The following is a 15,526-nucleotide window of genomic DNA, read 5'->3' on the forward strand; positions in this document are numbered from 1 at the left end:
AAAGAGTGAGCCGCGAAAGTGGAGACAACTATAGGCGAGCAGGCTTTCAGTTCCCACACAAACCGTGCAAACAACCTCAGGGTTCTTTTCAAAGCAGTGGGACCCATAGGGAAAAAACACAAAAAGAATAGTTTCCAAGCCGAGCATGGGATGACCCTGTTACCAGGAAACAGTCAAAAAAGTAAGGCTGCGGGAGGGAGAGTAACCAGAGGGAAGAGGAAGCAGAGTTTTAAAAGGGGAAGCAGCTTGAAACAAATGCACAGGGTGTGGGAAGAGGGAATGGCACAGAGGAAGCAACTGTGGGCACCCCCACCACCACCACAGCAACTAAGACAACCCCACCCGCACCCCTCCCCATGGATGTTTTAAGGTGGCAGTGATTCCCAAGGTCTGGCCTCCCAGCCACCGAAGAGTCCAGTCTGCCCGTCCAGCTGCGCTCTGCAGAGAAATGGCTCAGTGAAACCATTCCAGTTTTAACAAAGTTTGTGACCTCAGGAGAAAATCTAGAGAAGCCCTCAAGAAAACACATTAGGCATTTGTTGTTTGTTTTATCCTTGTCGGGAGCAAAGCAAAAACACTCGCACGCTGCATGTACAATCTGCTTAGGCCTCTTCATGTGTTCCATGTGGTCAAATGAGGATGCAGCAGAGTGCAGCATAGAAGGAGAAACGGCTTCCAGTGCTCCCCAGCCATTATCCTCATTCGTTCTCCTCATTTTAACATATCGCTGTTATATCTCCTTTAACTCTAAAAACTTAACATGACGCTATGGTTTTCTAATCCTGGGGATCTTGTTCACAGCTGCTTCTTATTCTAAGGCAGAAACCATCTCTCTGCCCTCTTTCCCCTTTGCTTAGAGAGAATCCAAATGGCCCTGTGTTCTTTGAGGAAACATAACACCCATTGACTCCTTTGAAGAGTCAGTAATGAGTGAGCACTATTTTTAATTATCCATTAGTTATTTAATTAGTTATCGCATTGTTTTTAGTCCCCATGTTTAAGAGAAGACAGGACTGTTGGTAGAGACAAGCAAAACTTATGGGCTGAGAGCTCGCTCACCTCTTAAGAGACCTTGCTGCTCTTTCTGAAGACCTGTTCAAATCCCTGCACCCAAGTTATACGGCTCACAATTGTATGTAACTCCAGATCCTGGGGAACACGGGTACTTGCATACACACGGCATACATGCATACACTGAGACAAATGCATACATTTATGTGAAAATAAATCTTTTTTAAAAATTAGTTCCCAGCAGATTTTGGATTGCCGCCTTTTTCTGCCAATCTAGACCACTGTCCCCTGGACAGTTTGCAGAAACCAAACAGTGACAGAATTCTTGCCTCCAAGTCATAATGGAAGGAAGAGTCCTGCACTCACTGTTAAAAGTGAATTGTAACTATCCAGGAGTGCAAATTTCTCTTTAAACTGAGTACACCTAAGGCCTGAATACGTCTGCACTGAGTGGGACTGGAAGGAAGTTATTCCCTTCATCTTTCCTCAAGCAACTGTAATCATAAACAATTCCCCAAACCAGAAATTCCGATAACTTCTGCTGTTCAAAAATAAATAAATTCATTAGTTCAAGGCTGGAAATGGCTTAGCAGTTATGTGCACTGTCTGCTCTTCTGGAGGACCTGGGTCCAATTTTTAGCACCTATGTGGCAACTCACAACTGTCTGTCATTCTAGTTCCAGGGGACACTATGCCTTCTTCTGTCCTGTTGGATACCAGTCATGTATGTGGTGCACAGATATATAAAACATACAAGTAAAACACACACACACTAAATAATAACAATAGATAATTTTTTAAGTAAAGTCAGCAAAATGTGCTGTAATCTCAGCACCAGGGAGAAAAGGGCAGAAAGGGCACCAAATAGTTGAGGCCAGCCTGAGCCACTGTGGAAAAAGCCCCTCTCAAAACAAAGTAAACTCAACTAAAAAGAAAGCAATCCATTTATTTTCTCAGCTTACATCTAAAAATGCTACTACCACTACATAAACTTTAAATATGCATATCAATTTCGGTAACTGTTTCAAGACATTTTCATTTTATGTGGAAAAATTGTTTCCCTCATATCAGAGGATTTTTTTACACTTTATTTTAGCCAAAAGTTCAGGAATCTACATAGACAGACAGATAGATAGATGATAGATAGGAAGATAGATAGATAGATAGATAGATAGATAGATAGACAGATAATTCCTAAATCCTGTGTGTGTCAGACTTAAAGCTTCTGAAAACAAATGTCAAGGTCAGAATACAAAGAAAAAAGAAGGAAAGAGAGGAGGAATTAATGAGGTAGGGGACAGAGGAGGAAGGAGGCCTTGCCTACCCTGTAACTGTGGTCTCTACCTCCCTCAGGATGTAGACTTGCAAACTAATATTCTTTATCATCTACCCCAAACACCAAGCAAATGACTCCAGTGCCTTTTTGTTAAGGACAAACCGCGATAGACATTACAGACTTTTGTGAGAAGAACCATGTTATGATAAAATAAAGGCCTAAAAACAGAAAAACCAGCTGAGGGCTGGCACGGAGGACTGCTCTGTGGAGAACTTAGCACACCGAAAGGTTGAGCACAGGAAAGAAGTCAGCAGTGAAAGAACTTGGGGTGGGACATTCCTGAAGATGAAGACCAGGTGCCTGTGGCCTGTGGCCAGAAAGGCAGACAGACTGCAGGATTTGGGGAGAAAAAGCACCGACCCTGGAGGCCACTGAATGTGAGTAGTATCGGGAGCGCTGAGTCAAGAAAGGACAGAAACAGGCTCGTGCTGGCCTGTAGGGAGTTTGGGACAATCTTGTCCGCCGCTAGGAAGCCATTTATTCAGTGGATTGTATCTGACTTTCCCTGTTTAAAAACATCACCTTTTCCTCTGTATATTGAAGGAATTGGATACTTCGTGGCCACTTGATGGAAATGTTGTGAGGGACTCTTACAGATCATGTTCTGCTTCTGTGTGTGTGTGTGAGTGTGTGTGTGTGTGTGTGTGTGTTTTAAATATGAACTAAAGACATATAAGGAACAGTGAAAACATGGGCAGGAGAAATGGCTGCATCACATATATTCTCATAACCAACGTCCATTTACCAATAAAGCCAAGAAATTTCAGACAATTTTCCTTCTTTGTCATCTTTGCTGTTACCCAGGCTGTATGCAAGGGGGCTGTTCTGTGTCCCCAAACATCTGTTACTGGCTCTCCTGCCTGAGACCGGAAGTACGTTCCCGGTTCCTCCTGAAGGACCTTCTAAGCTCATTTGATCACTTCTCTATGCTAGAAGGTCACTTCCCCACCTGGTGATGGTTTTTCTGGACTTTCATTAAAATACCTTTTCATCGCAGGTTAAACTTAAGGTTCACTGTGAGAAGATGCTGCCCACAGAAGAACATTCCTACACAAAGCATCACCCTTCGCCGTTTTCCTTTCGTAATACTCTGTGGTTTTGACTCAGGTTTCTATATGTGTTGAGCAGAGCAGAACTGAGAGCTCTAGTGTGAAGCTTTGCCTTCTCTGTGAGCTTTACCAAGCGTCCTGAGCAGACTACACGAGTGCCAGGACATTACAGGTTGGCAGGCTCCGGTATCGACGTTTGCACCGCTGTGTGTGTGAAAAGCTGGAGTTGCTAATAGGACTTTGGAGAAACGAAGCCAGTGACTCACAGAATCCCTCCGGTAGACTTCCCCAATATCTAACCCAAAGCAAACACGTGCTGGGGTGGTGTGGCGTCCCACAGTGGAAGCACAGGTGGATGCGGAAGTGCAGAGAGCTAAAGCAGAGCCAGGGTTTCAGAGCATCTCTCTCACGGATGCAGGCTGGGCCCGCAGGTGTGGCCCTCTGTCCGGGCCAGGGTGGAACTGAACTGAACTCTCGGAGTTGCGTGGAAGGCCTCCCAGGGTCTCCATCTCCAGCCCACGCCCACGCGCTGCCACCCAAAACTCACCAGCAAACAAAAGCTAAAGGGATTTCAATTAACCCGGATTTGTTCTCTATCTTAGGAACTTAAAAGTATCTTAAGGTAAAGTGCTGCCCCGGAAAAGGCGCAGACTTCATGCCACAGTCCCTGACGAAGCCTGCACTGCGTAATGTGATTGCACTGGACCCACAGAGGGAGGCATGCATGCCTGTGTCGTACAATCAGGTTTTGAAATAGTGCCTGGAAATTCCAGCAGGTGCCAGTAGGAAACCGAATGCGAATCCCGCCTGTCCACGGAGCTTGGAGACAGAGCCCTCTCTGCTGTCTACCAGACCCAGGCAAGATGCTCTTCGGTCTGCAAGAATTTGCAACACTGTAGTGCTACACTGGTTTCTCAAAAAAATGCTGCTGAGATATCACAGACCCCACAGTGCATATGTGCAGGTTCATTCTCTCTCTCACACACACAAAAACACACACCACATGAAGGGGGCAAAGGATTTCAGCGGAGAATAATAGGAATGGGAGAAATGTGAGAAATGGTAAGGGTTATAGAAATCAGAATGTCCTTTATATGTGTTGTTGGAGAACACACACTTGTCTCTCCGTCTCTCTTTTTCTCTCTGTGTCTCTATCTCAGTCTCTATCTCTCTCTCCCTCTCTCTGTCTCTGACTCTGTCTCTCTCTCTCTCTCTCTCTCAAAAATTAAGCCTTGCCTACCCTGAAACCATGGTCTCTATCTCCCGCAGGATGAAGCAGGGACTTGTAAATCAATCCTCTTCATCATCTGCCCCGCCCACAAGCAAGTGACTCTGATACCTTTGAGTTAAGGGCAGGCTCTCTGCATCCTGGGGAAAAGTCATAAAGTGAAGGGCTTCTCTGAAACAGCTCTTTCCCTCTCTCCTTCTCTCCCTCTCCCCTCTTCCTTTCTCTCTTTCTTTCCTTCTCTTCCTCTCCCTCTCTCCCTCCTCATCCTCCCCCTCCTGCTCCCCCTTCTCTGTCTTTTCCTTCCTTCAGCCTCACCATACCGTCCACGACAGCTCTCTTACTCCTTTACTTTAAGCTCTCTGTCTTCATGATGTTCCTCTCCAGGTGTTAAAGGGAAGCCTCTCTTTCTCCCTAAGGCTCCGTCATGCCTCCTAAATGCTGCCCTGCCTCAGGCCTGGCCCCACTGTCGATGGGCACTGTCTCCTAATAAAGCTCAAACAGAAGAGCCGTCAACCTTGTCCACGAACCAACTGAATCTTCAGCTCACCGTTTCCTATAACAGCTACAAAGTAAAAGCAGCGTCCCTCCTAAGTGGCAAGTGTGTCAGCCATGATGGGAAGAGTGATCTGTCGGGAACCCAACATCATTGCAACAAGAGGAGGAGCAGGGTTGAAGCATGTCACAGGAGACTTCTTTTCAGGAAGAAATGGGCTCAGGAAAGAGATTGCACGTTTAGTATTTGTTTGGATCTAATCACCAGGAGGAAAACAAACAGCAACAACAAGGCATAATATACATGTAAGCCAAATTTAAAAATCAGACTCTAGAGAAAAATAACATCTGTAAGGCGGCAGGAGTTGGAAGCAAGAAGTGAGTTTCTGAAGCTAACAGTCAACCAAACAAATCAATTAGAATCAGGCACTGCAATTTCTTTTCTTTTCTTTCATTTCTCTCTCTCACCTCTCTGTCTCAGGAATTATGAATTAAGAAAAAGACATGTTATGAACACAAAGGCAACCTGCTTGAAGACTTTATATTTAGTAGCAAAAGTATTTAAAAGAGATGGCAGTTCTCCCCTGGCCCACTTTGGCCTTTACATCTGAAACTATAAGCAAGCCCTCAATTCAGTGTTTAAGCCTTTTGAGAGAGAGAGAGAGAGAGAGAGAGAGAGAGAGAGACCAAGTCCAAACTATATGTTTTAGACGGGTAAACGCCAGGTCTGAGAGCGGGATTTGTGCGGTGGTGTTTAGTTGGAGGCCAGACTTCAGTTTGAGAGCTAACGCCCTATGACTAGGTATGGGCACGCTCTGCAAGCTGTGCTCCCGCAGATAGTCATGGCCATCATCATGCTCATACAGACAATGGAGAAGAGCAGATGCAGCATAGAACCAACTTATCACAGACCCTTGAAAGGAAATGTCAGCCTATGAACTTGGCCAACAGCTAAACCTTGAGATACCAAGAAAGAAGGCCAGAAAAGGAAAGACTTGTTCCTTAGAAATAGAAATTTGAATTTTTCCTGGGGTCAGATACCAACTACCATGCTGTGTTCTCTGAGAGCCAGCTAGGGCAGCCTTGGGTGGAATGAGGAATGAGCTGAGGAGATGCTCAAGGGAGCTGGGCTGAGTGGAGAGGTGAGTCACGCTGAGGAGGCAAGAAGGATGGTGATTCTACAGCAGTGACAGCCCACTGGCAGGCAAGGCAAGCTGGCTGCATTGTGTCTCGTAGAGGAGCACCAGGGAGCAAAAGATGAGCCCAGCCATTCCTCCAGTCAAAACAACTTCCGTGGGCTTGTGTTTCAGGTTAGGTGTCTGTTAGGTTAGATACAGCAGGGATAGGCACAATCTGAAAGGAGAGTGGAGGGGTGTGTGTGTGTGTGTGTGTGTGTGTGTGTGTGTGTGTTTGTGGTCTGTGTTTGTGTGTTTGTGTATGTGTATGGTATATATGGAGGGTAGTGTGAGGTGTGTGTGTGGTATGTGTTTGTGTGGTGCGTTTGTGTATGTGTGCGGTATGTGTGTTTGTGTGTGTAGTATGTGGGTTTCTGTGTGTGTGGTATGTGTGTGATTGTGTGCGTGGTGTGTGTGTGATTGTGTGCGTGGTGTGTGTGTATTTGTGTGTGTATGAATGGTGTGGTGTGTGTGTGTGTTTGTGAGTGCGATGTTTCTGTGTGGTGTGTGTTTATATGGTGTGTGGTGTGTATATGTACAAGCACACACATGTGAACACTTCTGCGGTGCCTGAGTCTAGCAGGTTTCAGGAGAAGAATGAGAACAGTATTTGAGCAGAAATGAAAATCAGTGTTCTCATCTAAGAAATACTTTGAACTTAAAAGACATTTCAAATAAGCTTCACTTCCTGTCTACTCCCTAGACAAATATTTAAAAAAAAAAACAGCCTGAGGCAGTTCAGTCTCTCTGTACCCGTGATACCCCACCCCGTTTGTGCCAACATACATTAGCTCTAGGAAGACTAACCAGTCCAACACCTCTGGACTGGCACCCAGTTTGACCCTGTCTCCAGTGGGAGCATCACCCATGCTGGGGAAAAGCAAATGTCGTGGGAAGTGCTTTGCCTGAGAAATAGTCCAGCTTAGAGGTGACGTCTGAGAACCAGGACCCAGCGGCTCTGCAGGAAGGAGACGCGAGCGCCCACTCATCCTTCATCTGGGGAAACGTAGCACGCTGCATCTCTTACATGAAAACGAACCCACCAGCTATAGCGACCCCTGGGGTGGCCCAACTGTATTCGGGACCATTTAATCCCTGTGAGAATCGCCTTCAATAATGTTGTCCCCCCCAAAATACTTAAACTGTGTCAGACTCTTCATGCCTCATTCCCAACATGTTGAAACAAAAGCCGCAGAGCTGTCTGTAAACTACCGACCAGCGAGTTAAATGGCGAGAGGGGCGCTGGAAACGGTCAGCTGCGCACACTTTTCTGAAGTGTTCCACGTCGTGCTTGCGGGCTAAAATCCTGGTTATGTCAATTCTTAATTGCACTGCCGGTAGAGTCTTGCAGTATGGGTGGGAGCCTAGGACAGGGAGGCTTTCCTACTTGTACAGGTGGGGCCACTGTTACCACTAGATCCATTTCAAAGGAGTATAGGAAGTTCAGGAAACAGAAGAAGTTCAGAAACAGAGAGAAGGCCACGTAGTGGCGGAAGCAGGTGGGAGTGACACAACTACATAAAGGGAAAGACAGTGGCCTCTGAAAGACTGGGAAATGGGACATCCTCCCCAGAATCTCCTGAAGGAAGCAGCAGCCGATTACTTTGTATGAACTAGGGTTCACGTCAGACTGCTGAGCTTTAAAATTGTAGGGTAATGTGCCGGATACAGACCGTTTGTTACAACAGAAAAGAGATGTAGGTGTAAATTATGGATGTTTGGAACATTGCAGTAAGCAACCCATAAAAGATCCTCCATGCTTGCTTCAGCCTTGGCAGCTCCTTCGGCTCACAAATAGGCTGTGGACTGGCCTGGTGGCCTCTTATTAGAACACCTGTAACCCTACATGGCCTTGAGAATGTGTACACAGTGCAAAAAGCCAGTCCTGGAAGACACCTGTGTGGCCAGTGACCAACCAAAGAGAGCATTTCCTCTCCTGGAGTGTAACAGCAGGGTGGCCACCAAGATGCAAGAGAGAGAGCTCAGGGCAGACACAGAGGGAGCAGGAAGGGGGAAGGGACATAGAGACCAATGAGAAGAGAGAGGACCAATGAGCAGCAGCTTCCTGAGACCGGTGACCCCACATTGCCCTGTGGTTTCCATAGCAGCAGTGACCCTACACAGGCCCCAGATGACCCCTGAATGGGTGAACAATGGCCAGTTGCATTCCAGCTCTTCATGAGACGGACCGGTCTCCCCACCGTATTTACTGGGAAGGCTCTGTTCTTTGATCTCCTCATGGAGCCCACTCATGGTTTCTTGGTCCTAGGTTCATCCTTTCTATCCTTTCAGAAAATCGGTGCGGGCAAAGGACTGGATTAGAAACACCAGTAGAGAAATATGCAAATGACCAATAAGCTCATGAAAGCATGTGTAGCCGCCGAGGAGCTATACTCAGAAGACATTAGAATTGAAGGCAGGCAGATGTTAGATGTGCACACAATACTGTGGTAAAATGGTATGCATGCCACTGCTGAGAAGAGCTCAGCAATTTTTAACCATTTGGGCTTTGAGAGAACAGCGTAGTTAGAAGAAAGCAGCGTACAGCCACAGCCTACTCCTAAGTGTGTACCCAAAAGGCTACAGCAGAGGTATTCAAATGACACCTGTGTTCAAATGTAGTCAGACATTTGAAGACAGAAGAGGTATTCACAATCCCACCGAAGGGCAAACAATGAAACTTCAAGAGTGAGCAGACAAGTTTCGGCATAGTCATGCGAAAAGACTGAAAACTGGTACACACTGCCAAATGAACGGACCTTGCAAACGCTGCCGTAGGAAGGAGACGGCCACAGAAGGCCACATAGTGTGCAAATTCACTTCCGTGAAACGTCAGTAATGGGCACATTCACAGAGACGCAGAGCTGAGGGAGAAGGGGAGCCACTGCCTTGGGTTTACAGGTTACATTTACGGTGGTAAAAGTTCTAGAAATAGGTGGTAGATACAGCCGCACAACAATCTGAAAGTCCTACACACACAATTCTAACCACTATTCTCGGCTGTCAGGATGCTGCATTATATGTTATGTGAATTTTACAATAGTAATAAAAAAATGTTCTTCGTGAGACTTGTTCACTTATTTGCTCATGTGTGTGACGTGTATACGAACAGGTATGCACACACACGCGTGTTGCCATAAACAGGAGTTGAAATGATATCTAAAGTATACGCATGTACAGATACATATGCGCACCAATGGCATGCTAATAGTAACACATATTTAAGTGTTTCTGTATGTTGCTGTGCAGGTGCATATGCGGTAACGGTGTCCATAATTTATAATATATTGTGTAATCTTTAATTTAGAAGACTTACATCCTCTCGGTCACAATAACCATTTCAACTGGCAGCCTTGCTACAGAGCCAGCAGACACCCTGCATCTGGCTGTGCCCTTGGTGCCTTTGGGACCTGAGAGGTCCCTCAGAGGTCCAGGCTGGGGTGAGCAGCACCCAGATTCTCCAACTCCAACCCCGCATGAACTGGACTGTCAGCCTGGAGCCTGGAGTATGTTTTCCACAATGTGGCAAAAAGCCTCCGATTGGCATGTGTCTGGTTAATCTGTCCGGTCCAGTCCCTGGGTGAAGAGAGGTACTCAGTGCAGATCACATGACCTGTTGTGTCACCAGTTTAATTTGGTACTGATCATTTAAACTGATTCAGTGATGGGGCCAGTAGGTAAAAATATTAAGATATTGATTGGTACGTCGAAAGAACACGACGGAACTTTGCAAAACGAATGTCCATTTCCCAAGCAAATGGCAGAGTGGCCATCTGTACTAAAAAAGACCCCAGAGGAAACACCCTTGCGGTTTATTCGTTTTATCAAAATAGTCCAGGAGTGGGTCTCCCTCTTGGTCAGCAGGGGGCGCTGTGAACGTATCTTAGAAATTAAAAAAAAAAAAAAAAAAAAAAACCCACAAAGACCAACTTTCTTTAACCCTCATTTATGTAGGACAGCGAAAATGTCCTCTCAAGTGAGAAGTAAATGTTACTATTAGCAATACTAGATGCTCCTAAAATCCCTCCTCCCGCTGTTAATTCAATTACTTCATCGAAACAGCTTTTCAAATATGTCGGTAAACTTAATGAACACGGACTGGGGCTGTTTTGTAATTCGCCCTCTTTTACAGCTCTCCCAGAGCTACCTACTTAGTCCCGGCAAACTTGGACGTTGTTATTCCCACCTTTCTAAGAGACATCTGGGTCTCACGAGGGATACATTCTTTACCCTAGTCACACAAAGCCAATTTTGAGGAAGAGAATCAAGCTTCCAAGTCATGGGTGCTACCATGGCCAGGCCACAGGGCCGGAGCCTGTCGGAGCTAAAAGGGCGAGGGAGCAGAAAGAGTGTCCTCAGGACTCACGAGCCCTAACTCGGGGCATTTGAGATGCTAATTTCATTCCTCTCTAAAGGCCATTTGCATCCAAATCCCAGAGACTGTTTAAAACTAAAACAAGCCTGACCTTTTTCTCTGCGGGAAAGTTTAGATGAAAAGTGATACCCCAGGAGTCCGGACTCAAGCCTGCCTCAGGATGACCTAGAGCCGCACTCCCACACTCCCGTAGACAGAGGCCATTGGCTGTGGAAAAGGGAATCTAAAAATGAGGCGGGCTGCCCAGCAGTGAAAGGGGGAGAGAGAGAGAGAGACGTGTTGTTTACATTTCTAGAATTGAACCTTTCTGTGATCAGATAATCGTCTGTACTATGAAATAGAAGGAAAAAAAATATCTTGGCCAATTGTGATCTCATGCTGAACTTAAAAAAGTAAAAAATAAAAGATGCAGAACGTAAATTTGAAAGTTTCGTGTAAAGTGAGAGCAACCAAGGATTCTAAATCTGCTAGGCAGATCCAGTGCAGTCAGTTATAAACGTGATGTGTTATAAAGTCAGTTCTAAGGTAGTTGTGACTCGAGATTAACCGAGGCTCAGCAGCTCCAGGCACTGTGGCTTCCCACTGCGAGCCAGGCTACACCACTTGTCCTGAGAGAAGAGACCCTGCGCACAGTATCTCAGTTAGTTGAACCGGTCTTATTCCAGACACTTAGTGAGCTGAAAGGTTTCATGCTGCGAAAAAGCCTCTCGAAAAAGCTCTGTACAGCCACACCCGAACCTCAGGCCTCCGGGCCAGAGCTGCGCTGCCTTAACTGTCGGCGTAACAATCTGGAGTCGCCTGGGAAGCGATTCTTCACAAGGCCTTATCTAGATCGTAGGCTCGTAGGCTTGCCTGTGGGGTTGGGGGTTGGGGGGGGCTAATTCCTGTAAGAAGGCTGAGCCACAGCCAGGTGGCGCCATTCCCTAGGAAGCTCTCCAGCTGCGGAGGAGAGGAGGAAGCTGGGTGAGAGCAAGCAAACAGGCAGGAACCTGTTCTCTCTTTGCCCTTGACTGTGGATATATGAGCAGTGGCTAGAGTTCCTGCTGTCTTGACTTCCTCTACAAGAACGGTATTCTAGAATTGGGAACTAAAATAAGCCTGTTTTCTCCCTTCCCCCTCCAAGTTGCTAGTTGTTGGGGTGTTGGTCATAGCAACAAACATGAGATTAGAGCATCTTGCCTCTTCTATGGGAAATCAGGACAAAGTCAAGAAGAGAAAAACACCTTAGGTCGTCCTCGGACTGGGACGGTGGGTCACGTAAGTGTCACTGAGTGAACACGAGGACTCGTCTCCCCAAGGGGCCCTGAAACAGGAGCACGGCTTCTGACTCGCTGCATTCACATACTCACTGTCCTCCCACCGTACTCCATCTCCCTTCAAATTAATATTATTTCTGGCATGGCGACCACAACTTTACTTTTGCTCTCTGAGTAAATAGACATTAGCTTCCTGGAAATCCTGGGGTGACAGCAGAGTCACCAGGCATCATCCTCCACAACCCCAGAAAGCAGAGCAGCCCCCAGGATTTCTGTGTAGACAATACACCCCTCAATAAATGGCAGAAGCTGACACACACCCTATTTGCAAATATTAACATATGTTAGCTGAAAATGTGAATTAAAATATTCCTTTAATTAAACATGAAAACCTTATCCCATCGGCTAGCGCCTGTCATCTTCAGATGAAGCCCACAGTGAGGCATACGTCTTCCCCACAACTATCTTTTTCTTACCTCTTCTACTTCCTAGTCACTTTTTCCAGGGCCAGCTTGGGCTGGATAAAGGAGAGAACAAGTGAAGTGAGGGAGAAGTGCCTGGCCCAAAGAGCTACTGTTTCCAGTCCGATCTCTGCTCTCTGCATCTGGCAGAAAGAAGCAAAAGCTAAGCATTTTACAGAGACATCTGTACCATTTCTTCAGAGAGGCTCAAGCCTTGGGATTCCCTCCTCAAGCGCCCTTCACTAGGGAGATTTTCCCATTGTTCAAAGCACTGGGCTATATCCCAGCCCTAGCCACTCTTGTTTGGCCAGTAAGAATTAAGCATTTTCTTCTAAGAGCTTGCTATTCCCTTTTTGGTGATTTTCAGCAAAAATAAAAATGTCCCTACTGAAGGAGGACGGGTCCATAGGCAGCCCTAGTTGACCCAAATCTTCCTTTTCTCACTATTACTTCTCAAAGTGACTGTAGAATGTACTGTGAAGCCAGCACATTGGAAAAAGAAGAACTGAGCAGGACAGCCTCAACTCAGTCCTATTTCTTCCAGAACAGGAAGGTACTTAACACCTGAGCAGCACCAAAGCAGAAAAGCAAGGCCGACATGCTCTCCGAGTCTCTGAGCTGCAGTACACAGTGAGGCATGAACATACATGATGCTATCATCCTAGGACAGCTTTCCTGAGCCTTCGGGGACCAGCTCTCCATGAATCCCAGGCACTGTGCTCTTCTTGTCTATCTGTGATAACCTTGCCTGAGTTGAGCGAGGCCTGTCTCACTGGACTCACATAAGTGGCAGAGAACACCCATCTCCGCCGTCATAACCCACATCTATACCCCAGGCAACAACTCCTTTGCACAAACCTCAGCCAAGCAACCTTCTTGCTTCCATTAGAGGGTGCAGAGAAAGCATGAAGGGCTGGTGGCGAAGACAGTCAGTGCTCACGAGCCACCGAGCAAAGGGTCTTACACATTTCTACCTGGAGTACATGTCACAGGATGCATTTTGACAGGCTGCTACTTTCTGATAAAGCTCCAGTCTGTCTGTGGTTCCATCTAGGAAGTACACTCCAGCTTATCCTAGAACTCCTGGGCTGACAGAGCAAGTCCTGGAACCTCTGTGGTTTACAGATTTTGTGATTTGTACTCAATACATGATACAAAGCGACACTTTCGTTTCATTTCAGGTAAAGGTATCCACCTACTCACACAGGTCAAGCCTTGCTCTGCTGTTGAGTTGTCTTCACAAATCTTCCCCTCCCACAGTCAGCCTCTAACCAGAGTTCCCCCGCCCCCAAGTAGCCAATGTGCATGTCAGCAGGCCAGCTCTCTGTGAAATGGAGAGATCTGCTGCTCAGATGCCCAGGACTCCCCCAGCAATCTCAGTGGAGGTCCTGATTAGGAGGCTGTGTGTGCAGCAGTGTGGGATGGAGCGTGGAGGCCCTCACGCCATGGATTTACTATTGTTATCTTATCACTGAGGACAGAACCAACTGTCCAGAGTGGCAGAGATTTCTGTTATCCAAGAAAATAAAGGACTTTATGGTCGAAGTTGGAGTTTTTGGTTTGTTTTGTTTTATAATTTTTGTAACAGACAGCTTCCCATAGTTGGCCATCTGTAAACATGAATAAACTTGAATTTGGGAAATTCCCCTATGAAAAATTTCATGTAAGGGCAGGGGAGATAGATCTGTGGGTGAAGTGCTTGCTGGGTGGGTCCTGAGGCTATGCGCCAGCCAGTCTACCCAAGCCAGCAAACGTGAGGTTGAGCGAGAGATCCTGCCTCGAAGAATAATGTGGGGAGCAGCAGAGGAAGCACCCTGATGGCAGCCTTTGACCTCCACAGGTGCCTGGATGGATGAGTACATGAGTACACCTGTATACAGGATCAGGTCGGGGGCGGGGCAATGGCATGGAGGGAGACAGTGCAGAGAAAGATGGCTGGAATTGGAGGGGGTGCGCATTTGGGGAGCAGCGTGGAAACCTAGTATAAATGAACCTTCCTGGAATTTATGAGGGTGATCCTAATGAGGACTCCTAATAATGGTGGATATGGCATTTCAACTTGCCATCTTCTGTAGCCAGGCTGTGCTTTCAGCAGTCGTACTGGGTTGCATTCGGTTGCCTTGGGTTCTATGGAGTTCCTTAAACAGCACAGACTATGCTAGGACAGAGGGTTGCTCTCTGCAAACTGACAGTGGGACCCTGGTTCCAAGGACAACATCTACACAGCTCATTGACTGGGGAAAGGTTGAGCGGGTGCCTGCAGGGAAAGGGAGCCTTCACCCCAAGTTCTGGTCTCTTTGGTGTGGGAAGGTGCTTTGCCGGGTAAGAAAAGTGAAACCTGGATGATACAGCCACAAACCTCTTGACCTACAATTTGTCATCCCTACAAGATGTGGGGGGATGGGCGGATATGGTGGCTCAGAGCTTGTGGGAGTGGCCAACCAATGACTGGTTTAACTGGAGGCCCATGCCAGGAGAGGGAGCCCTGCTGGACTTGAGGATGCTCTGGACTTGGGGTAGTCCAGAGACCCATGATAGAACCAAACAGGCTGGTATAAAAAAAAAAATCAAAGAAAGGATTCCTAATAATATTCTGCCAAACTCATAGATCTGTGCCTAGCCCAGAGAGGCTTCCTCTGGCAGCAGATAGGAGTGGATGCAGAGACACACAGCCAGGTGTTCTGCAGAGAGAGTCTACTTGGAGGTGTCCATAGAGTCCCTCCCCTCAGAGCTCAGGGAATCAACAAGAAATAAATAAATAAATAAGAAAATCGATTCTTCTCTCATACCATACATTCCTACTGAAGTTTTCCCTCCTCCCAGGTTCCCCCTCACTTCCCTTTTCCTGCAGATCCGCTCCTCTTCCATTTCCCTTTAGAACAGAACAGGTCCCCTGGGGGTAAGCAAATATAGCGTAACAAGTTACAATAAGACTAGGTACAAGCCCTCTTATCAATGGTGGTTGAGGAAAGTCAAGGAAGAAAAAGGGTCCCAAGAGCAGTCAGAAGAGCCAAAGACACCCACAATACCACAAAACCCCCAGGCTACACAACCATATTGTATATGCAGAGGACCTGGTTCAGACTAATACAGCATTCATGATTATTGCTTCAGTCTCTATGAGCCCCTGTGACCCCTGTTTA

The sequence above is a fragment of the Meriones unguiculatus genome, chromosome 1, assembly GCF_030254825.1.
Source record: "Meriones unguiculatus strain TT.TT164.6M chromosome 1, Bangor_MerUng_6.1, whole genome shotgun sequence".
Classification (NCBI taxonomy): domain Eukaryota; kingdom Metazoa; phylum Chordata; class Mammalia; order Rodentia; family Muridae; genus Meriones; species Meriones unguiculatus.